General features: G+C 41.6%; 1 protein-coding gene across 1 annotated transcript in view; it reads left to right on the top strand.

The window, feature by feature from the left end:
* The first annotated feature begins 1,103 nt into the window (after nt 1–1,103).
* The window catches only part of WDR72 (WD repeat domain 72), a 210,291-nt gene continuing 185,292 nt past the window's right edge, over nt 1,104–26,102 (top strand). Inside the window, exon 1 of the mRNA XM_066592577.1 lies at nt 1,104–1,167. The gene's annotated coding sequence lies outside the window, so the exon portion shown is untranslated. The remainder of the gene's footprint in view (nt 1,168–26,102) is intronic.

The raw sequence follows: 26,102 nt of genomic DNA on the forward strand, positions 1-26,102 counted from the left end.
ATGAGCGTTTTGGGTTAAGAACTTCATCATGGAACAAATTAAACTCTTAACCCAAGGAACCACTGTACTTCAGAAACTGGAGTAAATGAAAGCTAAAATTTATGCCACCTCGTAGCTGGCACAGATTTCACACTTGGTGCACAGACAGCCCAAAGATGGACCAGTTATACTAGGAGGCATAATAAACTGCAAAGAGAAGTTTCACAGTGTATTTTCTAAATTATCAGACAAACGCAGGGAGATGTCCCTTGAGACAGACAATAAAGCCACAGGGGCATATTTATTTAAACTGGCCACATATATATCACTGGTCTACGTAAATTTGCCCTTCTGGCTTTATCATTCCTTCCACTACAGAATTTGATTCTGCATTCATTTGATCACTTAGAAACTACACTGCAGTACTTTGCCTTTGCAGTATACTATGCCTCTCAGTTTCACATTGACATTAGGTCTTGTATTTTTGCTATTCACAGACTGAGGCATAGCTTGAAGATAAATTGCAGGACAAAGGCAGCCTTACACAGTAAACATTGAAATTAACAGGCCAGCTATGTAATGCGTAGTCAAAATTAGTTCTCCAATCGAATCCTGCAATCCTCCTTGTAGTGGTGCTCCATTGTGACTGATAGAAGTAGGGTTCCATTGCATATTCCCCACTGTTTCTGTCTCTTCTTAGTTCGATAATCTATAAATGGGAGACAAACTACAGCCTGAACATAGGGAAGGCGTAAGAAATGCAAATTCTCCCACAACTCCATCACTTTGCTTTCTCTGCTTCTATTAAAGGAGTTTTCCAGTGACATACTATTGATGACCTATCTGACCTATCATCAATAGTTGATTGGCCACCAATGTACAAATATGCCAGGGATGAGTATCGATATCACCATCTCTTTCCTTCTATCGAGGTGACACATTCAGAGCACTATTATGAATTCTTAGTAAGGTCAGTTCCTAGAATAAATGAAGAGTTAATGTTGGATATCTCCGTGTCTCTGTTGTGTGTCTGATGTGGCTCATGTTTAGCCTGACAACATGACTGCTCTTATTCTAGTGTAACCCAAAACACTGCAAGCTTGAACATCAGGTTTTACTCTTCTGGGACATCATTACATCTCCAGTGAGCACAGATGATGAGGACAGAGCACTGATCCGCCTCATAAGGTATGTGCACTGGAGGATTTTTTTGGTTAAAATACAGAATTTTGATGACGTACTACTTTTCAGGCAAGGAGTTTGTGTGTCTGTATAATTTTATATTATCTCTAGGTTTTTCTAAATATGGCCTTTCTTTACACAATGCAATGTAACTTTATGTATAGCATTAATGGCTGTATTACTATTTATTAATATTTCACTATATTTACTTACTCAATATTTCATTTATACTTTAATGATCTTAATAATGTTCTTTACTCAGATAGCACCCCAGCAATAAATAATTCAAGCAATTGTAGTGTCATTTATAATCTAAAACTATAGTAGATTTGTGTACCAGTATTTGATGCAATTGATTTTAGTGATTTGATGTATTTTGCATGGTATTTCATAGGACTGAGGGTAAACCTGGCCCTATCATCAGCAGTGTCACAATGCTGTACAATCAGAACATGGACCCCATATATTAATTCTATGCCAATCTTGTTTACTTTGTGGCATTTTTTTAACAGTTTGTTTTTCAAAAAATGGACACAGTGTTGTATACCATTTGACAAATTATTTGTATTATACCTTATAGTGCTTTTGTATTAGTTTTGTGGCTTATATTTTAGCTCAGCATGCTGGATAATGTATTAGTAAAAAAACTCACGCAAACACAGTAAGAGCATACAACCTCCGTGCAGATGTTGCCCTTGTTAGATTTGACCTAGGACCCCAGTTCTGCAAAGCAACAATGCTAATCACTTAGTGTTAATGTTTGCCATATTTTGGCACATATGTAAAACTGGTCACACACCAGATAGCTACACACAGTCGTTCATTCAACTTTTATGTTTGCCATCTCGAAATGGTGGGTAAAAAAAGACAATTATATTTCATGTATGGCCAGCTATATACTATGATAATAGTATATAGTATGTATTGTACACTGTACCCAGGAAGTGATCCTCAGATATTATGTATAAATAATGTCACAAGGTTCCTCTCGGTAGTAGATCATCTTGTACCTGAAACATCCAGTCTTAATGGAAAGACTTGCCTATTACTCTGTTTTAGTCTCTGTGCTGGGTTATTTCTACTTGACTGTCCTTTTTAGTAGTTAAATCTACAAATGAAATCTCATGCTTGTGTATTCCATAAGTATTCCCTGGTTTCAATCTTATTTGTTACTCTTTAGGGCTCGGTCAGGCAAGCGTTTTTTTTTGGCATTGCTTCCACCTAATTGAAAGCAATGGGTTAAAGGAAAAACCTGCAGCAATGATTTTCAGGAGGGGGGCTCTTCTCTGCGTCCCTGTTAGTCTTCATCTGTATTCTTGTGGCTGGGGATTGAAAAGTTCCAGCCTCCAGAAAGCGCTGCCTCTGATTGGCTGAGCGCTGTGACCAATCATAGGCAGCATTCAGCTGTCATTCAATGAATGATAGAGCACTGCCTCTGATTGGTCACAGTGCTCAGCAAATCAGAGGGAGCGCTCAGCCATTGATTGAATTCAACGAAAATAATCGCTGCAAGGAGTTGCCTTCATCCCATTTCTTTCAATGGGATGGCAGCAGCACCAGCCCCATTGAAAGCTATGGGATAGCATCGCGGTCCTCTGTGACGGCTGTGAAAGGCGATTCTTTTGTCCCCGCTGCAGACCCCTTATCACTGAACACTGTAACAGCACTTTCACAGTGTTCAGTGATGAGGAGACTCCCTGCGGGGATTACCAGAACCCCGCGGGAGTCCCTTCATCCCCTGTCACATCTGTCTTTACGCATAGCACGAACCTTATTTGCGCGCATTCAAGGCATGCATGTGCTATCTTTTGCAGGTGCAAGTATTTTGCGTCTCTAAAAAACGGACATGTGAACACTTCATAGGAAAACAATGGTTCTAATAGACACAATTTTTTGTGCGCACATAGGCGTGCAAAAAAAAAAAACGCTTGTCTGACCACGGCCATGCAAGCATTGTGACAGGAATGAAAAATCCACTTCTCTGTGAATCTTGAACTTGACAAACAGAATCTAATATATGAACAAGTCATCTTTTGGGAATTTCTAAAATGCCACTTTTGCTGTGACATTCATACAATAGGCCTCCTGTGTAAAGAGTAATTCAGATAAAATGGGGGCGTTGGTAGTAGCTAGCAATCAGATTCATTCCCATTTTCTAACTTAAGGCCCATTTACACGCAGCAATTATCAGTCAAGATTTGTTCAAACAATGGCACATGAGCTATAATCAGTGCGTGTAAACGCTGCCATCATTCACTCACGGGTGACGATAATTTTAAGGTGAATAATTCACAGAGGCAATGAAGATTCTTTAAGGCAATTATGTGATTCACTGAAAAAGAATATTAAAAATAAACTTTTATTTGTTTTTATTAAAATAATTGTTATACTATAAACATAAAAAGAACAGGTAAAAGGGACCTATACCAGGTTTGTGGATGTTCACCATTTAAGGTGAGCTTAAAATCCAGCCTTCAGCAGGAGAGAAGATACCAGAGACCTCATGCTGTGTTCTGCATGGGAATTAGAGATTACATTGTATTCTGCCGACAGCCCTTGCAAGAACAAAGGAGCTGTGTGCAGAGCTCAGACCACATACCGTGCTCTGCAAACAGCTCCCGGAGGCGCTTTTACATGAAAATGAAGCTAATAAAGTGGTAATGGACATTAGTGTCCATTAGCACTTTATGCAAAATAATCGCTAAAACTGTCAATCTTTCAATCGTTTGAAAGATTTTTTTTGCGTGTAAATGGACCTTTAGACTTTAATAGCTTATCATGAAACATCCCCTTATGTCTCTTTAACAATTCAACTGAGCCATAATATTCACTATATTGGGTCCTTAATGCAATGTAACAGATGGTAAAATGCTCCTAGGTGACCATAGTTCCCTTTACTTACTAAGCTCGACCATAGGGGCCTTTACGTACTTGGCCTCTGTAGAGCTACAATAGTATGACTAAACCTGAGCCTGTCACCAAAGACCGATACATAGATGTTGATATGGTGACAGAACTACAATGTAACAACTACTGATATGAGTGAAACTACTACTGGCAGAAAGATTATTGTTGGCATGATTAGGGAATAGTCGGCATTAGTCTTGTGTGCAGGATGGAGCCTGACAAGCTCTCTGCAAGCTACTCAGTCCACATGTGCTACTAAAGAGATCTTGTAGAGTTTGTTCTTGTATGAAGTGATTGTGTGCTCCACTACCCAATTTCCCCCTTTAGATTCAACATAAACCATTTTAATTAATATTGTGTCACCAAAAGGGATTGAAATGGCCAATTGAATTTTGCCAAGATAGAGTCGTTTGATGAAAACATATCTTTATTGATTGCAGAAGAAGAAAATCATTCTTAAAATGAAATCCCGAGAAAAATCATATCCCTGAGAGAAAATTTCTGAGTGGCAGGCTAAGATTAACATCATAAAATTGAATTTTTGCTGCAAAGCTTTGATGTAATCAGCAGCTGGGAGATGGTATTGCCCTTGCAGTGCTCTCTTTGATTGTGGTGAATTATTGTGTGGAATGAAATAAATGTTTCTTGTGTCATTCTTTCTTGAAACACAAAGCCAGGGGCTAGAAGACAGTTGTTTTTATAAAACATGAAATTGGTTGTATTGCATTTATCATTTATGATCATTTCTCTTTTCTCTAAACTCTTGTAATGCCAGCAGTTGAATACAATTTACTTTTCACTCTCTAATGGGCTTAAAGAAAGAATATACTAGTCGTCAGCCATTGTAGCAGGTAGTAAGTGTCATTTACAGACTTCAAAATGTATTTCTCTGCACCCATTGTGCAAACACAACCCTTTGTGTGGTCAAATAAGGTGTATGCTCACCAATGAACACTTTAGATATATATTGTAGAATCAATTTGCTGGTAACATTTAGTAACTTTGTAAGAACATCACTTATGTTATAGCAATCTTATGTTACAGTCCGTATTATACACCAGAACAACATTCACAATTCTACTTTTTTTTTTCTTCTGGAAACAGTTACCAAGCTAACCTACAAATATATGCCTAAGGGTAAGTTGAAATGTAAATATAAGTGCAGATTGCTCTTCGACATTCCATGGCAATTTATAGTACAATACTAATGGATGATGTTCACCAAACCCAAATATACTTAATTGAAAAAGATTTGCATGGATTTCAGACCATACTTTGGATTTTGATATCCACAGCATATGATCCTTACAGTATGCTGTTAAATTGTGCAAATGTTGAGCCAGTAAGAAATGTCAGGAAATGTGATTCCAGCAGAAGCAGCAGAATTGTGAATACTGTTCTTGACGATAAGATGGATTGTAACTTAGGATCAATACAAGATAAGTCCTATAATCTACAGGATTTTCAAAATCATTAACCTTTCATCCGGATTCATTCAATATGTAAACTGTTGTTCAAAGTTGGACTTCTCCTTTAAGTGCATATATTAAAGTAATCCGCTAATATTGTTGAGGGGGGAGTTTCTTGTAGCCAACACACACCTTAACGAGTCTAGAATTGCATGGCTTGACTATACAGTACTTATCGCTGAAACAATAACTGGTGTGTACTAAAGCATCATTTTTAATGAATATTTTAAAACATAAGCTTGTGCACATTTATAGGCCAACAGGTTGTTGCAGGTTGGATAAAGGATTATCCGTACAAGCAGATGAAGATATTAACCCTAACCTTTTATGCTCTCTGTTGTGTCCTACGCATGCTCAGTAGAATTAAACATGCAACCATGGAGTAGGGGCACTAGCACTGGCATAACTATAGGGCATGCGGTTGCACCCAGCCCAGGATCCTTAGGGGGCCCATAAGGCCTCTCTTCTCCATATAGGGAGCCCAGTACTATGAATCAAGCAATTATAGTTGGGGACCCTGTCACAGCTTTTGCATTGGGATCCAGGAGCTTCCTGTTACACCTCTGCATTAAGGGGTTAAGAGAAGTTGGGGGACCCCAAGATAAACTTTTCTACCCAGACCCATAAGCCTTTAGCTACGCCCCTGGGTTGCACTCAGGTTGCAATGTTGGGCTGGCCTTTTCAAGGTGACAGTCTAGCTATCCATTAGGGCTAACTGTACAGGGTGTATAGAGGAATTCAATTCCAAGACTTGCACACCTGACCTGCAACTTCATCAAACTGCTGCACTATTAAGACACGCAAATTTTTGTTTTACAGTATTTATTAAAAGTTGCTGTACATGTTGGTACACACCAGTGATTGCTTTAGAAATAAATAATATAATAATGCTGTGGAGGACTTTTCATTGCTCGGTCTGTGATAGTGTATGACTTATGATTATGCTGAGTCAGCCGGAATGGGAGCCACTCCTACTGTACTTAGAGATAGGTAGTCCCAGGCAGGGGATGCCAATGATATCTGTAAACTGTAACAGAGCCTGTGGACAAAGGTTATCTCTGTAAGACAAACTCTTTAAAGGGAATGTATCATATATTTTTTTTATTTTATGATTATAGCTGTTAGTTTTTTATTCTGTTGTCTATGCATAACTGTGGGAACTGCCATGTTACTTGAGCAGCATTTGCGGCAAAAATCATAGGCCAGTCACACAATGAGTAGAAGAGGACTCATTGATTTCTATGGAAGCTTATTCTAGTCATGCTCAGTGATTAGTGCAGAGATGAAGGGAGGGGGAAGAGGTGAACTATGACCATCACCTATTGTGAATGGTGGATCCTCAGATCCATCATCGGTAACTGACCACTTAGTGGTCAGTGTGAGAATGCAAAATTTTAGGATTTTTTAAAATATAAATTGTGATATGAAAAACAAAAAAAAAACACCAAAAATCTTTTAATATAAAAAACTGATTTATACAATACGTCATTTAATGCTAACAAATTCCCTTTAGTGAAACAAGATAGCAGTGAAAACAGGACTAGCCTAAATTTACCATTAGACAAAAAAGCAAGAGCCTATGGGTAGCTCTACTAGGGGGATGCCAAATGTTGCAGTTCTTATAGCAAACCGGTAAGGAGAGGAATCTGCAAGTGATATGTACAGTAATGGCTGGATCCACTAGTCACTTTTATTCTTCCATTTATACCTGCTTGTGGGCACTGCGTATTGATACACAGGAAAAATAAATTGCAGCATGTTCTATTTCTCTGCGTAACATATGCAGGCCATGAATGGGCTGTGTATGAAACACTGTCTATATGCAGGCATTGTGAAGGGGCAGCATTTTGATACGCAACTGCACTCTTAATAGAGCAGGAATTTAAAAAAAATAAAAAGTCACACTGCGCATGTCCATGACATCAGAATTCTGGGCATGCGCAGTGCCAATCACAGCCCATACGTAGTCTCTGCTGGCTCTTTTACTGGCAGAGCATATGGGCTGAGATGTGTGCAAGGCTGTGGTATACTCGCAGCATTGTACATATATATACACTTCTATGCATCCCATAACTGTCTACATTACAAAGCAAGTTATTTCATTTGACATTGGCATAAATAGTTTTTTCCTGTTCTGTTTGGTTTCAACTCACACTAACAATGTAGACACCTGAAAGAACCAAAGCAGCTTTTATATTTACTAGAACCCGATGTTCGCTACACGAACATAAAATGTTTGGAAAAATGGTTGTTGTGAATCTCTCCCTTCTCTCTTTCCATGCCACTTTTCTCTCTCTCTCTCCATGCCGCTCCTCCTTCCCCTCTATGCAGCTTCTCTTTCCCCGCTCTCCATGCCGCTTCTCTTTCCCCTGCTTCATGCTGCTTCTCTTTCCCCCGCTTCATGCCGCTTCTCTCTCCCGCCTCTTCATGCCGCTTCTCTTTCCCCCCTCTCCATGCAGCTTTTCTGCCCCTCTCCATGCTGCTTCTCTCCAGCTCTACATGCAGCTCCTCCCCCCTCTCCATGCAGATCCTCCTCTCCATGCCACTTCTCTCTCTCCCTCTCCATGACACCTCTCACTCTCCATGACGCTTCTCTCACCCTCTCTAAGCTGCTTCTCTCTCCCCCCTCTCTGTGCTGCCTCTCTCTCCCCCTCTCCATGCCGCTTCTCTTTCCTCCCTCTCCCCATGCTGCTTCTCTTTCCTCCCTTTCCCCGTGCATCTTCTCTTTCCCCCCTCTCCCCGTGCGGCTTCTCTTTTCCCCCCTCTCCCCGTGCGGCTTCTCTTTTCCCCCCTCTCCCCGTGCGGCTTCTCTTTCCTCCTCTCCATGCCGCTTCTCTTTCACCTTGCTCCATGCCGCTTTTCTTTTCCCCCAATGCCCATGCTGCTTCTCTTTCCCCCCTTTCCCCGTGCATCTTCTCTTTCCCCCCTCTCCCTGTGCTGCTTCTCTTTTCCCCCCTCTCCCTGTGCCGCTTCTCTTTCCCCCTCTCCATGCCGCTTCTCTTTCACCTTGCTCCATGCCGCTTTTCTTTTCCCCCTCTCCATGCCGCTTCTCTCTCCCTCATCTCCATGCTGCTTCGCTGTATGTGTGTGTCTGTATCTGTGTATCAGTGTGTGTATATCTCTGAGCATCGCTTGAACCTCCCTTTTGTGGGCATCCATGAATCTCCTTCTAATGGCCTTGCTTGAATCTTATATATATATATATATATATATATATATATATATATATATACATATATATATATATATGTTTGTACTGATTTAATATATTAGTATATGAGAAGGAAGAGGCCATCTGTTTAATATATTAGTATATGAGGAGGAGATCTTCTGTGTAATATTTTACTGCATGAAGAGGAGGTCATCTGTGTAATATCTTACTGCATGGGGAGGAGGTCTGCTGTGTAATATCTTACTGCATGAGGAGAAGGTCGACTGTATAATATATTGTATATGAGGAGAAGGAAGTTGTCTGTGTAAGATATTATCTGAGGAGCAGCAGGTCTGTGTAATACTGGCGTAATTAAAAATCCAAAACTCATCAACTTCCCCTGTAATTTTTGTTGGCAGCAGTAACCAATCACAGCTCAGCTTTCATTTGTTATGCTACTGAGGTAAAATGAAAGCTGCTCTGTGATTGGTTGCTATGGGCAACACAGATTTCCTTTTGGACAGCTTTCATAGGAGTGGGAACTGGGCTCATTTCTGTGTGGTACATAGTGGCTCAGTGCTGGTGGGAAGCTGTGTGGTAGTTGGAGCAGAGGAGGAGGTTGTTTGTGTAAGATACTATTATCTGAGGAGCAGGAGGTCTGTGTAATATATTAGTATTTTATGAGGTGGAGCTCGTCTGTGTAATATATTAATGTATGATGAGGAAGAGCTCGTCTATGTTAGATAAGACTGAAATAAAAACCATCTGCTCAAGTGCAATACTGGCATTTTCCCCCTTCCCACCCCAGAGGTAGCGGGGCTAACTTATTCCCCCAAATTTGTCCCCATGGGATGAGTTATATATGTACCAAGTTTGGTTGAGATTGCTGCAGGCGTTCATGAGTTATGGTGGCACATACACTCATACATCCTATTTTATATATATAGATTAATAAAGATTAGATTAGGTATACAGTATATTATAGGGTATGAATGTTCATATCATGGCATTTACTAATTTTCTTTAGTTCTAAAAGTCAGGCCTCATTCAGACAAGCATGCTTATGTGCATACATAGGTGCGCACACAAAACCGCGCGCCCATGTACGTGCCAAAACATGCAAGAATGAAGGTCCGTGCCAATTGCTTTAATGGGGCTGCCGCTGTTGCCGGTGGCCCCATTCAAAGCAATGAGCTGCCGGCAACCCCTGCAGTCATTTTTAGGGAAGGGCTTTAAATATAAGTCTTAAGCCCCCTGCACACAGGCGGAAATTTTGTGGCAGGATTTCCACCTGTGCCCGCTGCCATAGGATTGCATTAGATAATCTAATCCTATGCAGACGGACGCGATTTTTCCACGTGAAAACACACGTGGAAAACAAATCACGGCATGTTCTATTTCTGTGCGGATGTGGCAGAGGCCCACACAGAAATGTCACCGGTGACGGGCCGGCTTCGCAGGGCTGTGCAGGGGCACGGGTCCGCATCCCACTGTGAGATTTCTCGCAGCGGGTTCCGACCCGGCCGTCTGCAGGCGGCCCCACCCTGAAAATCAGCCCTGGCTTGGGTAAAAAATAAAAAAATATATATACTCATCTCTCCACCGCTGTCGGGGCTCAGGCGCATCTTCTCTGCTTGGTCCCCCGGACCATACTGAATCTCTTATTTAAAATCCCTGCCTGCTGAAAGGGCTGTATCTGATTGGCTGAGTGCTCAGCCAATCACAGGCCGTGCTCAGCCATTCATTGAATGACAGCTGAGCGCTGCCTGTGATTGGCAATAGCGCTCAGCCAATCACAGGCAGAACTCAGCCATTCATTAAATTTAACTGTGGCAGGGGATTCAGACAGCTGTGGCAGGGAATTCTTTGCTCCCTGCTGGGAATGCCGTCATTACTGAACACTGTGACAGGGAACATTTACACACAACATGGACTTATGTATGGACACAATAAAGACATCGCTTTAACTTAATTCCCTGGAGTGCTGCTCTTCTCTATTTCGTTTGGCTGATGTACATCTGATCCAGGGTCCAGGATCGTGTTGAGCGTGCACCTTACATTTGAGATCATCCTTCCTTTCAAGTTAGGGTGTTGTGAGTGCTGTGGCAAATTGACTATCTTTAATTGCTGCCAACATGGACTTATGGTGCGTGTACGTCCTATCTTTTGCAGGTGCACGTGTTTGCATGCCTGTGAAACACAGAAATGTGAAACACGCTCATCTGAAAGAGTCCCTAAACATTATTTATACTGTGGACAAGCCGCACGGAAACTGACATGCCACATGGAATTCAAATCCGCAACATGTCAATTGTATCGCCGTTTCCGCTACAGGCTCTCTCTTCTCTATGGGGAGAGATTACCGCTGAGGAACACAGATGGGCAAGCCGCTTCAAACCTGTGCTAAACGGCGTGGGTTTTGAATCTGCCTTTCTGCTGCAGAAATCTTGTAGAATTTCTGTGCGGTCCTTCTGCGGACATTCCATGAGATTTCCGCGGGATTTTCACCATGTATGAACCCAGTCTACAATGGTCATCGAAAATCACAACATATTTTGCAAAAAAATTTAAGAACCCACTTGTTTGGTAGCATCGTATTTGTAATGACCTGTACAATAAGTTGAACTATTTATCCTTTCTGACAAAACTGTAAAAAAAACTCCCTAAATAACAGAGGCAAAATGCTTATTTTGTTTATTTTGCCTCCCTAAAAAAACACAATAAAAGATCAAAAAAGCTGTATGAACCCCAAAATTGTACTAAGAAAAATTACAGCTCATCACGCAAAAAATAAGCCCTTAAACAACTCGATTCATAGAAAAATAAAAAGTTATGTGACTTTGAATGCAATAATGTAAAAGAAATAAAATTCCAAAAAAGGTTTTATTGTGAAAAAAGGGAAAAACCTAATGAAAAAATCAGTATTGTCATAATCGTACCAGCACACAGAATCAAGTTAGCATGCCATTTATGCTGCATTATTAAAGGCCCATTTACACGCAAAGATAATCTTTTAAAGGACTGAAAGATTGAAAGATTTTGCAATCTATTTGCATAAAGTGTTAATGGCAGTTAACACTTTATCATCTTCATTTGCATGTAAAAAGGCCTCCAGGAGCTGTTTGCAGAGCCCAGTGTGTGATTAATCAGATGCCCAGCTGTGTACACAGTTGCATGGTTCTGCTCAAGGCTGACAGCAGATTACAATGTTATCTGCCGACTCCCGTGGAGAGAACAGTGTGCAGTCTACTGAGAGATAATTGTTTGCTTTACCTCTTAGTAGATGAATGATGGATTTTAAATTCACCTTAAAATCATTGCTCAAACTAAAACTGCACAATGCTAGCGTTTACATGCAACGATTGCTCATTTTTGGTCGTTTGAACTTATTTTGAGCGATATCGTTACGTGTAAATGGGCTTTAACATTGTAAAAAAAAGGCAGAATTTGTGTTTAATCTCCCTGCCCTCTAAAATTATGTATACCCAAAAAGGATGCCAATAAAAACAGCAGTTTACCACGCCAAAAAACAAGCCCTCATATGACCATGCCGATTAAAAAAAAAAAAAAGTTATAGCTTTTGAAACGTGAAGTTGAAAATTTTTACCACCCCAAAATCATTGTGCCGTATTTACCAAAAATAGGCTATGTCCTTTAAGTGGTTAAAGAGACCCTGTTATCATCTTTCTGCAGACCTCACTGATTACAGCATAAGGTAGTACCTGTCACAATGATTACAGTGATATGTCTGCTATGTGTATATGTGCAGGAGTTTTGGAGAAACTTCAATTTTATTAGTAGCAGCCAGGCACAGAAGTAGTCCTCCATATTCATGAGCCACCCCCCCCCCCCCTCCAGCCAATGACTGTCAGCTCTCTATGCACAGTAAGAGGCAGACATCAGTGTATCATTGGTTGGATGGGGGGTGTAGCTAGCCTGCAGCTCATGAGTATCCAGGATTACTTCATGTAGTCCTCTGTGCATGCACTGCTACAAATAAAATGTAGTTTTCTTCCAAACTCCTACACAGATCCACAGAGCAGACATGTCAGTGTAATCAGTGTGACTGTCACTACCTTGTGCTGCTCTCAAAGAGGCATGCAAAACGATGGTGACAGTCTCTTTGAGAATCAAAATAGGCCAGTCCTGATGTTTCTTTAAGATTTAACTAATATACTTACAATCAGGACTCACACTGGCGATCACAATATCGTCGCGATAAAAACATCAACACCACTTGCAATTTCTCACATGTTTTTACCACACAATTTTGTCACGATTTTTAGTGCGAAAGTCAGTAGGGCTTTCTAGAGTAAAAACTGCATCACATCACACAAAAATCACAAGTTTGTGCGTTGTAATGCGATAAAAAGGAGGCTCCATAGGGAAACATGGGAGATTTTAAAAAAACGCAAAACGCAGAACAATTTTTTTTTATCGCAACAGTGCATGAATGAAAACATCACAAATGTGGAGGAAACCATTGAAAATCATTGGTTTCATATTTCTGCTTTTTCACTCTCACATTGCGCAAAAATTGTGCGATTTTTGTCGCCAGTGTGAAGGTGCCCTTTAGGTGTTAATGTTAACTTATGTTATGTGGAGTAAATATTGTAATTGCGCTCTATAGTTAGCTATCTGCCATACTACCAGGGATCGGTTGGGATCTGCTGAAACCTCCACAGATCAGACATTGAAGGAAAATCTAGTCAATATGCTATCAATGCAGCTCTAAGGCCGGTGTCTCATGACATAAGCACTTTTACGCAATAGGCATTACATATTTGTGCACGGATGTGCGTGTTTTACTGTACTCTACGCAAGCGCAAATTTTGCACATTTGCGCAAACAAAAATACACGCACCCATGCTCCGAGACGTTGAAATAGGCAGTTAGTGTCATTAGTTCAATATGTGCTCTTTCCCTGCTTAAATAAAACATGCTGCTTATTTTTTCTGCACAAGCAAAATGCATGAAAAATATGCTTTTGTGAGCGAACCCCATTGAAATCAATGGGTTCTATTCACTGCGTTTTGTGTGCGCAAATTTTACGTGCGTGATATGCTGCACAAATATGTTTGTGTGAATCTGGCCTAAGTCTACCAGAGCAATTTTGAAATGCTAATAAAATATACTTATTGTGGCCTCTGGATAAAGGCTTATTCACACAAACGTATATCAGCTGGTGTTTTCACGGCCGAGCGATATACACTACCATCTGATGCATTGGATTCCAATGCATCAGATCACACAGGTATATTCCTGGGCAGGGAATTTACGCCAGGCAGGAAAGATAGTCCTGGAACTATCTTCCTGGCCAGACTACCGACGCTGCCATAGACTCTGTGGGAGCCTATGACAGCTGCCGGAGAAGGGAGGTAGCAGGGAGTTTAGCAGCGTGACTACTAAACTCCCTCCCCTTTTTCTTCTCCTCTCCCCCCTTTGCCGCTGTTTGCAATGGGACCATCTATAGTGTCCATAGTTTAAAACATGAGCAATCTATCCACAGTAAACACAGCAAACAATATGAAGAAGTGTCCAGTTTCTCCAAAGTGCGTTAAATAACCCCTTGGAGTCACGGCCAGTTCTGGGCTTGTAAACATCATCCAATTATGTCGTAATAACTTTGGGACGCTTTTAATTTTCCAACCGATTTTGATTGTTTTCGCGTGACACACAGTACTTTATATTGGGGGTAAATTTTGGTTCACATGTTTTGTGTTTATTTACTAAAACAAAATCCTAAATTTGCATAATATGTAGAAAAATTTTTGTGCGATGTGTTTTTAACATTAGAAAGTCCCATTGACATTTACGTAAAAAAAACGCAGTGAAATCGCAAATGTGAAGGCACCCCTAGAGTCTTATTTTAACATTTTTTGGGGGGATGTTAGTAAGCTTTTATGTATACAGAAAAATGTTTTCATTTTTAAAGAAAATATGCAAAACCTACTGTATTTTTTATGGGATCCATTTGATTCTGAAGTGACGTTATATTATAAACCCTCCATAAATCACCCTATTTTAAAAGTGAACCCTTCAAAGTTTTCAAAACAGCATTTACACAGTCCATTAACTCTTTAGGTGTTTTATAGCAGTTAAAGCAAAATGGAGGGGAAATTTAAAAATGTCATTTTGTTTTTTTGCAGATTTTCACAATTTTTTTCTGTAACTCAGCAGAGGTTATCAGATAAACAAAACAATATTTATTGCCCTGAATCTGCAGTTTTTAGAAATATTTCACATGTGGCAACACGACTCATACACAGGTCTTAGAAATGTAGGCGCACCTTATTTAATTTATTGCTCCCTTTTTCAGGGACCATTTCGGGTCTATAGAAGCCTTGACGTATCAAGACATAAGAAACCACCCTCAAAAGACCCCATTTTAGAAACTACATCCCCCAAGGAATTTGTAAAAGCATATAGTGAGTGTTCTGACCCCACAAGTGTTTGAGAGTTGGGCTTTGAAAATGAATAATTCAATTTTTCCAGAAACATGTAGCGTTGGCTCCAAATGTTTCATTTCACAATGGGCAATAAAGGAAAAATCACCCCAAAATTTGCTACGAAATTTCTCTTGAGAATACAAATGTGGATGTAAACTGCTGTTTGGGCACATGGCAGAGCTCAGAAAGAAAGGAGCACAGACTTTGCCGGAATAATTTTCAGTTTCAGAGCCCCTGAGGTACCCACTACACTGGAACCTCCCAAAGTAACACCAGTTGGGAAACTACATCCTATAGAGCAGTGTTCCCCAACTCCAGTCCTCAGGGACCGCCAACAGGTCATGTTTTCAGGATTTCCTCAGGATTGCACAGGTTATGTAATTATTGTCGGTGCCTCAGACATTTCCACAGGTGTTCTTACTATAGGATATCCTGAAAACATGACCTGTTGGTGGTCCCTCAGGACTGGAGTTGGGGACCTCTGCTAGAGTATTCATCTATAGGCGCAAGAAATAGTAGTTTTGTTTAGAGTCTTATTGGTACGTCACATTATAATGTAGGGGTGTAAGCTGCCTGGAGTACATCGAGACTTAATCATTTTTTTTTTGGGGGGGGGGGGGGGGATCAGCAATCCCTCATTGTTGTACGGGTTTCGTTTTTACAGATGTGGGATAAATTACGTGTTATCTTTATTCTGTGGCTCACTATGATTATGATGATACCAGATTTGGGTAGTTTTTTTTTGCTTTACTACCTTTGTTTAATATTAGTGTTTCTACATTCAGAGGACCATAACCTTTATTGTTTCCTCCATCTATGATTCTGTATGAGTGTCAGCATGAGTTGATGTTCTCATTGCTACCATTTTGGGGTGCAGACAACTTTTTGATCGCTTTTTAGTGCATTTTTAGAAGCCGAGCTATACAAAAAACTGCTACTATATTATGTTTCCTTCATACATCATTAACCATACAATATAAATGATATGATTATAGAATAGTTTTTCAGAGAATTTTTTTTCCTATATCGCCATTCCCAGAGAGGCATGACTTTCTTTATTTTTCCCTCTGTGGAGCTGTGTGATGGCTTGTTTTTCGTGGGATGACCTTACAATTCCATTGGTGTCATTGTAGAGTACACATGACTTTTTTTTTATCACATGTTTACATGTAAGTCAAGGAGACTTAGCAGAACTAGTCCCTCCCCCTCTCCACTCCAGCCTATCGGAGGCAAGAGGAGGAGGCGGGACTTAAGCATACTAGCTCCTGCCCCGTTCTTCCCTCTGCCATTGCAGACAGCCAGCAAGGGGCGGAGAGGTGGATTGAAGGGGGAGGGAGTTTAACAGTAATGCTAGCAGGAGTCTATGGCAGCAGTCGTATTTCGGCCAGAAAAGATAGTTCCAGAACTATCTTTTCCAGCTGACGAAAAAATGTCCGGCCAGAATGCACACTATATGCGCTATCTTTGCCAGACAGACATTTTTACGCAACAGGAATACACCCATCTGAACTGATGCATTGGAAATCAATGCATCAGATGGGCAACGTATATCGGCCGGCCCTGAAAACAGGGCTGATGTACGCTCATCTGAAAGATCTCTTATGCTGTCTTCAATCACTGACAGGTTCCTTATAAATGTCTGGGTGTTGTGGACTAAGGCTGCTTTCACATAACCGAGAAAATCGTGCGAGATTTTTGTGTTGCGACAAATCTCGCACGGATATGATCATTCTTTTGAATGGGGTCATACACATAAGCAATTTTTTTCCCACGTCACATTGCAAATCACAGCAAGTTCTATCTTTGGGCATGCCCTGCATCTCCCATTGTTTTCAATGTGGCCGGCAGTAGAATTGCACCATATAATAGGTGCACGCAGTGCGATGCAAGGTTTTCCCTTTGAAACTCCATGAATGCTACTTCCCCAAAGTCATGTGAGGCGGTTTTCAAATTGAATGTTGGCGAGTGCGATATCGGGCTGTGATTCATGGTCCGATATCGCATTCGTCCATGTGAAGTTAGCCTTAGGAGCCTCTTGGGCAGTCTTAATTAGTCAGTGATGTTTATTTCTTTATGCACATTAATGCAAGAAAGTTTGTAATCACTGAATCTTTTTACACAAAACCATATATTATTTCTATAACATGATTACCACAGATCGGACTGCATGTCCAATGTGAAGGGTTGCCTTTAAACCAGTGATCCCTTAATCCCCTAATGACATGGTATGGTATTTAATGAAGCAACATTTTTTTCAGTCTTTCATCTTCGCATTTCAAAAGCCACGATCTTTTTTCCATTTTGTCCGTTGACATAGTTGTAGGGCTTGATTTTTGTGAGATAAGTTATTATTTTTAATGGCACCTTGTTGGGGGACATCTAATATATGCTATAACTTTTTATTAATTTTTAAAGGATATGGCATAAAAAAACCCCCACAGCAATTCCACCATTTTTCTTTGGGTTTTGTTTTTACGACATTCACTATGGTTCACTATGACATGTAGTTTTCATTGGTGTCATTTTGGGATGTATAAGGCTTCTTGATCGCTTTTTATTCCATATTTAGAAAGCAAATTGACAAAACACAGCAATTTAGCATTTTATTAATAAATAATGCATTCATTTTATTGTACTGTACGAGCTTTGATTGGCTGAGCCAGTCAATGAATGGCTGTGATTGGGCATTGAGCCAGCACTGAGAACCAATCACAGCAATCTATTGCTGGAGTTGGGGTTCTCAAACCTCACTTACAGCAATAGATGATCTGTCAGTGCAGGGGAAGCCTGGAGCAGAGTCAGGCTCATCAAGGTATATATGCAGAACACACTGCCCAAAGGGCAGGGCGAAGTCACATGACAACCAGGGGGAATCACAAAGCGGCTTCCCCCGGCTGCGCACACAGGCCCGAGCGCTGTGCTGCTGACCAACGGGTACGACGTGGGACACACCGCCAGCTGCCATGACCAACCACCAGAGTGGGGGAACCCCGGACAGAGCCTCCAGCCCGGGCCCCTGCAGCACCAGGACGAGCATCCCGCACCAACTGGACACCAGCGCCCCTAGTGGTAACCCCATTTCTAACAGCAGCGCTTAACGCTGTACAAAAATGTGATTTGGTGTGTTTTTTGGAATGTCTAGAACGAATTAATTGGATTTATATTGATTCCTATGGAAATAATTGCCTCGAGTTTCATTGGTTTCAGGTTTAGCGATTGCTTTTGGATAGATTACTAACGAAACTAGAGGTTTGACCGTACATCTGTTGCAGAGAAATGATTCAAAAAAGTGTCTCTGGAAATAATCGATCACTCCAATAATAAGTACAAAATTATATAATAGAGGTAATTTATAAGAAAATGGCTGCACATTTCTCACTGACCCCCAAATTCTGCTACATATGGCACTATGCTCAGTATTATGCAGAATATCCTTATACTCCATCCTCGATATATTAGGATTTTTATCCTTCGACACAACTTCCTCTTCATGCTTTCCTGCTGGGTGCTGAGCTCTTGCTGTCTGTCCCAGACTCTCCACACTGTGGCGCTGCTGCTCTTTCTGTTTAGCATTCTTTGGCTTGTGCGTATATAAAACATATGGCGTCTCTATACATCACTTGCCGATGTAGTCTCAGTCCTATAAGTAAGAGAATAGTCTTATACAAGCATGAGGAAATTTTCACTTTCTATTTAACCCTTGCAATTATGGGCTATGGCTGCCCAGAAGACGGGATTTATGGAAATGCTTCACAGGAACAAATATTGGAAATTTCTAAATATTAGTATATATCATTATAGTACTTCATAACATATTCTCTGATAAAATTCATTTTCCAGCTCTAATGCCAGATGAATATTTTGTACATAACATGTGAAAAATATATTGTAGTGGCTTATATAAAAGAGAGAAGGCTCAGTAGCAAAGGTAAAAGTCCCCTCCCCCATTATGCTGCTGGGTTTTGACACCTAGAGCAAAAGGGACTTGCCTTCCTTCTCTGTATTCTTGCCAGGACCCTCTTGGCTAATTCTCTACAGTTTACTTGCGGACAATTTAGTTCATCTGGACAGGAGTGGTCTGCACAGATTCTTGCCTCTCAGCATGGGGTCTCCACAAGGACCCCATAGAAGCTACAGTGTTTGTAGTGAAACACAATGGTCACTACTTCATGTTGAAATAGTTCAGCGAAATTTACTGTCTTCTATACTGGTTTCATTTTTACCTTGTCATGCAGACTGCATTAATGTATAGACTTGAAGCTGGTAGTTGGAAGATGATGGAGCTCAGTTTAGAAGTAGAGTAGCCTCAGTGAAAAAGCTCCTTTCTAGACTTATAACTCTCAGCCAATCAGCTTTTAGCTAAGAGGGCTTCAGCTAAAAGGTTCTAGAAGGGGAGGGGCAAATATTTTAGAAGCCCTTGCAAAGTTCCAGAAGTTTCAGGTCAAGGAGAAGAGTAAAAGCAGGTGTAGTAACAAGCGCACAGACGGCTAGTTTAAGGCCTCTTTCACATGGGCAACAGGGATTTCGATGCAAGAAAAGCGCAGTAATATTGCATCTGTGTGATATTGCTACGTTTTCTCGATTTTGTGTCACTACAAAGTTTTGTGACTTTGTAGCGCTCTTTTGCCAGGATTATCAGGGGAGCTTGAAATATAAGCCAAACCCTGAAAATAAACTCAGGTTGTATTTAAAAAAAGCAAAAAAAACAATACATCACCTAACAGGCGCTGTCTGCTTAGCTGCACTTCTTCACCGCAGCTCCGACACACTTGCTTGTGGTTTTCAATCAGCGCTGAACCAATCGCAACCATCACATTGAATGGCTGTGATTGGTTCATCGAGCGCTGCAGTGATTGGTTCTCAACTGCCATAGCTCAGCCAATCAGAGCCAGCGCTTCCTGGAGGTGAGGTTTTTGAAACCCCTGACCAGGAAGCACTGACTGAAGACTGCAGACAAGGGCCGGGAACCTGTAGAGAAGAAGTGCGGCGGAGCTGACAGCGCCAGTTAGGTGATATATTGTTTTTTGTGGGGTTATTTTAGGGGAAAGAGTATATTTCCTACTGTAAAAGTTACATCGTTTTCATGCAATGCAACAGACAGGAAGGCTCCATAAGGAAACCTGGTTTACAAAACAGCGCAAATCGCGGCAATATTCAACAACCCGCAATTCTTTTTTTTTCTCGCAATGTCTCAGACTACAAAACATTGGTAATGTGAGGGAGCCCATTGGAATGCATGGGCTTAACATAAATCTTTTCTTTTGTAGTACTGTTGCATCGCGAGAAAATTGTGCGATTTTGTCGCCCGTGTGAAAGCGACCTGAGGGACAGATCTTCACAGGTGTACAGCTATTTTCCTGGATCTTATGTTTGGAGAAAAAAGGTGCTTAGTGCAGATTGCATGATTATCCTGATGCCCTGGTGAAAAAACCCAGGGTAGCAGTTCGGGATTCTACAGAAGGGCAGTAGTACTTCCAGCCACCACTTTCAAATGGAAATTGAGAGAATGACTGTATGGATGTCAACCCTGTCATCATCTGGATTCACAATAAACAGGCAAGGTTTCTGTCACTTCTGCCTGACTACCTGGGTCCTCTTATACTGGGGGACACATACCGCATTACACCAGGACAACATACCAGGAAGCAGAGGACAGTTTATAACATCAATCCCCCAACCTTTACTATCTGACACTAACCTCCAACTCTGGCACACTACGTCTCTATGCTATGTATCATGCTTGTAATGCTTATGACATTGGAAAAAACACTTCTCTTACTGACCGGTAACAAACCATGAAAAATGCATGTGTTTATGCATGTAATATTATTGCTCATTCTCCCATGCCAGCCATTGTAAATGAGTGCATTAAAGAATAGTTTACCAGGCATTATTTTTACATGTATAATGCACATGAGACTATAAAAAACTTTACTCTTATGGTTCACTCACACGTACGTACTTGTGCAGCATATTATGCGCATCATATGCAGTGAACCGAACCCATGGATTTCAGTGGGTTCATTTGCAGCTGCGTATTTTTCATGCAGCTTTAGGTCATGTTCAAAAAAGCAGTATGCCCTATCTTGGAGCGTATTATGCACCATAGCCCATTAAATTTAATGGGTGTGCGTAAATACGCAGGACACCTGCATGTTTGCTGTGTATTTATGCATAGTCAGTGGGATTTTATATATTTTTCTGCACACGTAAATATATTGGGTTGTGAATGTCACAAATTTTTAGTTGACATACTTTATTAACTCCTTCTCCAAGTTTATGTACATCCTCCTCCATACAGCAGAGACTACTTGTGTAAATGAATTTGAGTATATTAAGAATATCCAGACCTGCCGCTTCAGGTGGGTATTCCGGGCTTTTACAACTGATGACCTGACCAATGGGAACGCTGCGCTTCTATTACATTTCCTGTTACTCATTATGGTTAGGACCAGACATCCAGTCCTGACCATAATTACTGATGACCTATCCAGAGGGTAGGTCATCAGGTATAAAAATCCGGAATACCCCTGCAAGGATTTATATATGTGTCCACGTAAATATACCAGGGCACATGTACTATTGGTGTTGCACCACAATTCTGACATAAGTCCCACCATTCTTTTCGATGAAAATCAATTTAGACAAACTTACTATTCATTTGCTCCAAAAATAACAGATATTGAGCCTCACTAAACGCTTTTCAAAAATGTCTACAAAGGATTACAGGGTTTGAGTGGAGTGAGGTTTGTAGACAGATTTATTAATTGAGACATTGTAAAAAGGCTAAATGCACACAGACTCGAGCCCAACTTGCATTGGACAGCAAATTGCATCGGATTGAAAAATTCCCGCCCCCAGAAAGCGCTGGTTTCATTGGCTGAGCACTCAGCCAATCACATGCGGCGCACAGCCATTGAATGACAGCTGAGCGCTGCCTGTGATTGGTAACAACGCTCAGCCAATCACAGGCAGAGCTCAGCCATTCATGAAAGTCTGCGATGTACTTCCTATGTTTTCAATGGGGCTGGTGCTGCTGCCGCCGCCCCCATTGAAACCACAGAGCGATATCGCAGAATTTTCCCTGCGAGGCAAGGCACTCGCCATACCAAAACAAGAAAATATATCACTAGTGGATAGGCACCCTAAAGGTGAAACTGAAGTTTGGGCCGATAAAGGCTGAGCTCAAACAGAACTTGAATTCAGTGTTGTATGAATCACTTTTAGCGTAATTTCTGAGTATCTGGATTTATTGCGAGGTGCAACAATTATTTATTTAAAACCATAATACTGTTTATCTAGATTTACTTATGATAGTTAACTATGAAGCCTCTTTCACAAAGGACGACAGCCTTCCCAGCGAAGATCGCTCCTGTGCTTTCACTCCGGAGCAATCATGGCTCATTGAATGGAGGCAGAGTGCAGCGGGATCATCCAGCTAGCCTGCCTCTATTCACAGTAACCAGGCAGAACAATGGTTTATGGTCTACATGAAAGATGTGATCAGTGGTTTATTGCAGATCGGTCTTTTACTGCATGCATTTACATTGCACAATTATCGTGCAAACCGCCCCATCTAACAAGCAGTTTGCATAAAAATCACCATGTATAAGGAGCTTAATTCTAAGCTAATACAAATACAGCGAGAAATGCCTACAGAAACTGTATTGAAACTGTACTGTATTGAGTCCAGATAAAGGGTGGCTTCACAGAAGCGTGTTTTTGTGCATACATAGGTGCGCACCCATGTAGGTGCAAAAACTCGTGTCAATGCAGGTCTGTGCATTGTTTTCAATGGAGCCGCGGCTGCTGCCAGTGGCTCCATTGAAAACAATAGTCTACTGGCACCCCTGCATTCTGCTTCAGGGAAGGGCTTTACATATAAGCCCTTCCCTAAAAAAAGAGAAATTTTCGTGTAAAAAAGGAAAATATATATTATATACTTACCTCTCCGGCGCTGCCGTGACCCCCAGGGCAAATAAATGCAAGTGGATGTGATTTTTTTTTTTTCCCGACGTGCGGATCGTATGCACGGGAAGAAATCGAAGCATGCTCCATTTTCCTGTGGGTCTCTCGCACGGACGGCTCCCGCGGCACACCAGCAGCTGTTTTTGTGTTGTGCTGCGTATCGCGGGAGAGCAGAAGATTTTTTTAAAAGTATGCATGCGTGCGGCATGCTGCCGGCGTGCCAAGCACATCAGCCTAGCAGGATAAGGAAGGTCCGTTGCGATGGAGTGTCCGGACATGTGAGTATGCTGTCATTTTTGGCCTCATGGCTGCGGGTATGGGTGAAAACCGCTGCGGGATTCCACCGTGCATGCCCATGGACATGAGGGCTTAGGCTTTATTAGTTTTTGCCGGAAAAGATAGGTCTTGCTCTATCTTTCACCCGATATACGCTGCTGGCTCCCATAGACTCCTATGGGAGCTAGAAAAAAGGGATGGGGAGGGAGTCTAGCAGCGTCTATTGCAGGGAAAAGCTTAGAGGTGCCTCTATTTAGACATTTGAAGTCATTTTGAGAATTTATGCTGAGTGAGGAATTTTCAGGCTGCAGTGTATTTTTTCGCTAACACATCGCACCCGGTCGTGAAAACGCTAATTAAGAAGACGAGAAAACGCTAATTAAGCTCAGGAGTTTTCTTCATTCACGCAATTTTACAGTGCATGGGGGCGGGCGACCATCAAAATGCATATACTCGTGTGAAGGAGCCCTTACTGAGAACAATCACACTAAATATTATGCAGCATGCTCTCTTTTCCTGCACATTTGCACATCAAAGTCCCCATAGAAATCAATGGGGATGTGAAAATGTGCACGCCATATGCTAGGAGATGTGTCAAGCACTGCGTAATTGCACAGGAAAAAGAACACATCTTGAACTCATTAGACTAATTAGTTATTTCAATGGCTGGGAGGAGGTTTTTTCCTAGCATGTGCGAATGCACGTCTTGTGCGTGCAAAAAGTACAGTAAAATATGCTGATGCACGCACAAAAAGAGCCACATCCGTTCCGCAGAAATGCAGCACAGATGCACGCACAAATAGGCATACGCTCATGTGAAGCCTTTATAGGTGAAAAACAAGGTGCATTGTACTGTATGTAGAGAACTTCATTTTCTCCTATTGACTGCCAGCAAACATCTGGTATCTCAGACTGCTGCTTATGACTAATGCGGAGAAGTAGCGGTATAAGGTAATGACGCCATCACCAGTTGCCATGTCTACCAAAACTAATTGCCTATTATCTACGAGAACAGTTACTTTGCAAATGTAATGTCAGGTTTACTTGTAAGTATTCAGACCGTGACGTCTTATCAGACCGTGACGTCTTATTACATTGAAAGACTACTTGTCTCCCAACCAACACACATAATCTCATCTTGGTCGGGAGGGAAGATTACAGTTGTCTTCCCTACATTGCTTCCCTAATATTGAGGTACGGTATAGAGGGTATGATGCTACAGTATGTCCGGTGCCAGTGTTGCCAGCTGACATTATACTCTTTCAAAGCTTAAAAAAAAATCTGTCCTTCAGCAAAAGAAGAATGCCGTGCACCAACCTGTACAACAGGAAATGTCTTTGCTGCTCTCTGCAAGACACGTACTGTAGAAGTTTCATTATAGCAGGATGGCCAAGGACTGCCTGTTTACATAACTGGGTATATGAGAAACAATTCCACTGTATGCAATGCTAATGTATGCTATAAAACCAGTCATCGGATTGGGGGTTGTCTGAGCCTACCGAAGAAAAATATTCTGCAGGCCCAATGTACAGTATACAGGACAAGAGCTTATGTCCAGTACTTTTATGCATTTCACACTCAACTTTATAACTGTACATACTGGCCATACTGTATGATCAACAGGATCTGGTGGTTATTCATGAAACATTGTTTCTACCCAATGATCTTTTGATCCAGTTGTAACCATGTTGGGATGTCCAGGTTATCTTCGTGGGTCCTCATTATTTTTTATGGTACCATTTAGATTCTATGTAGGTGATACTGGCACACTATATATGTCTCATTAAAGAAGTATTCCAGTCTATTTTAACTGATGACCTATTCCCCATCCATCGTTAATGGTCAGAGGAAGCACGGGCAGCGCTGGCTTCACTCCCATTAAAATCAATGGGAGTGCTGCACTACCCCTATACTTCCTCTCACAGTCAGGGCGTTGCATCCACAGGAAGTGTAAGCACTGCGTGACGCTCCCATTGATTTCAATTGGTGTGAAGCCAGCGCTGCCCCCTGCTTCCTCTGACCATTGACGATGTATGCTGCTGAGGGGGTGATCAGCTGATGAACAGGGGTCCCAAGCTATGGACTCTCATTTCTTAACCAATGATGACCTATCCAGGAGAACTACAGGCAACATGAAACGACAACAGATATGCCCTGTGCCCCCATGTTAGTGCTGTTCTGTAATGCTGCGGCCCATCAGGGTAGACACACTTTGAAGTTTGACTTGAAGTTTTGACTAAAGGAGGCGGGTCACAGCGGCGTCTCCCCACCTACAGCATGCTGACTGACAGCTCTCTCCCTATACACAAAAAGCGAGAGAGCTGTCAGTCAGCATGCCGCGGGTTTGAAGAAGCCGGCACGGCTCGCCTCTGAGACTCTGGGCTCCATTCTGAGGCAGAATTTAAAGTGTGTTTTTTCTGAAATGCCACAGTGTCTCAAAATAACACTTACGTAGGGGCACGGTGCATACCTATCTTAGGTCTATGGTGTTGTTAGTTCGGGCAGCATGAACCTGATGACAGGTTCCCTTAAGGGCCCCCTGCATACGGGCGGAAATTCCGCAGTGGGATTTCCGCAGAATTTCCGCCCATGGCTGCTGCCATAGGATTGCATTAGAAAACGCAATCCTAGGCAGATGGCTGTGATTTGTCCGTGTGAAATCACACATGGAAAACAAATCGCGGCATGTTCTATTTCTGTGCGGGTCTCGCAGAGGCCCGC

Source organism: Eleutherodactylus coqui, chromosome 2 (assembly GCF_035609145.1).
Source record: "Eleutherodactylus coqui strain aEleCoq1 chromosome 2, aEleCoq1.hap1, whole genome shotgun sequence".
NCBI lineage: Eukaryota > Metazoa > Chordata > Amphibia > Anura > Eleutherodactylidae > Eleutherodactylus > Eleutherodactylus coqui.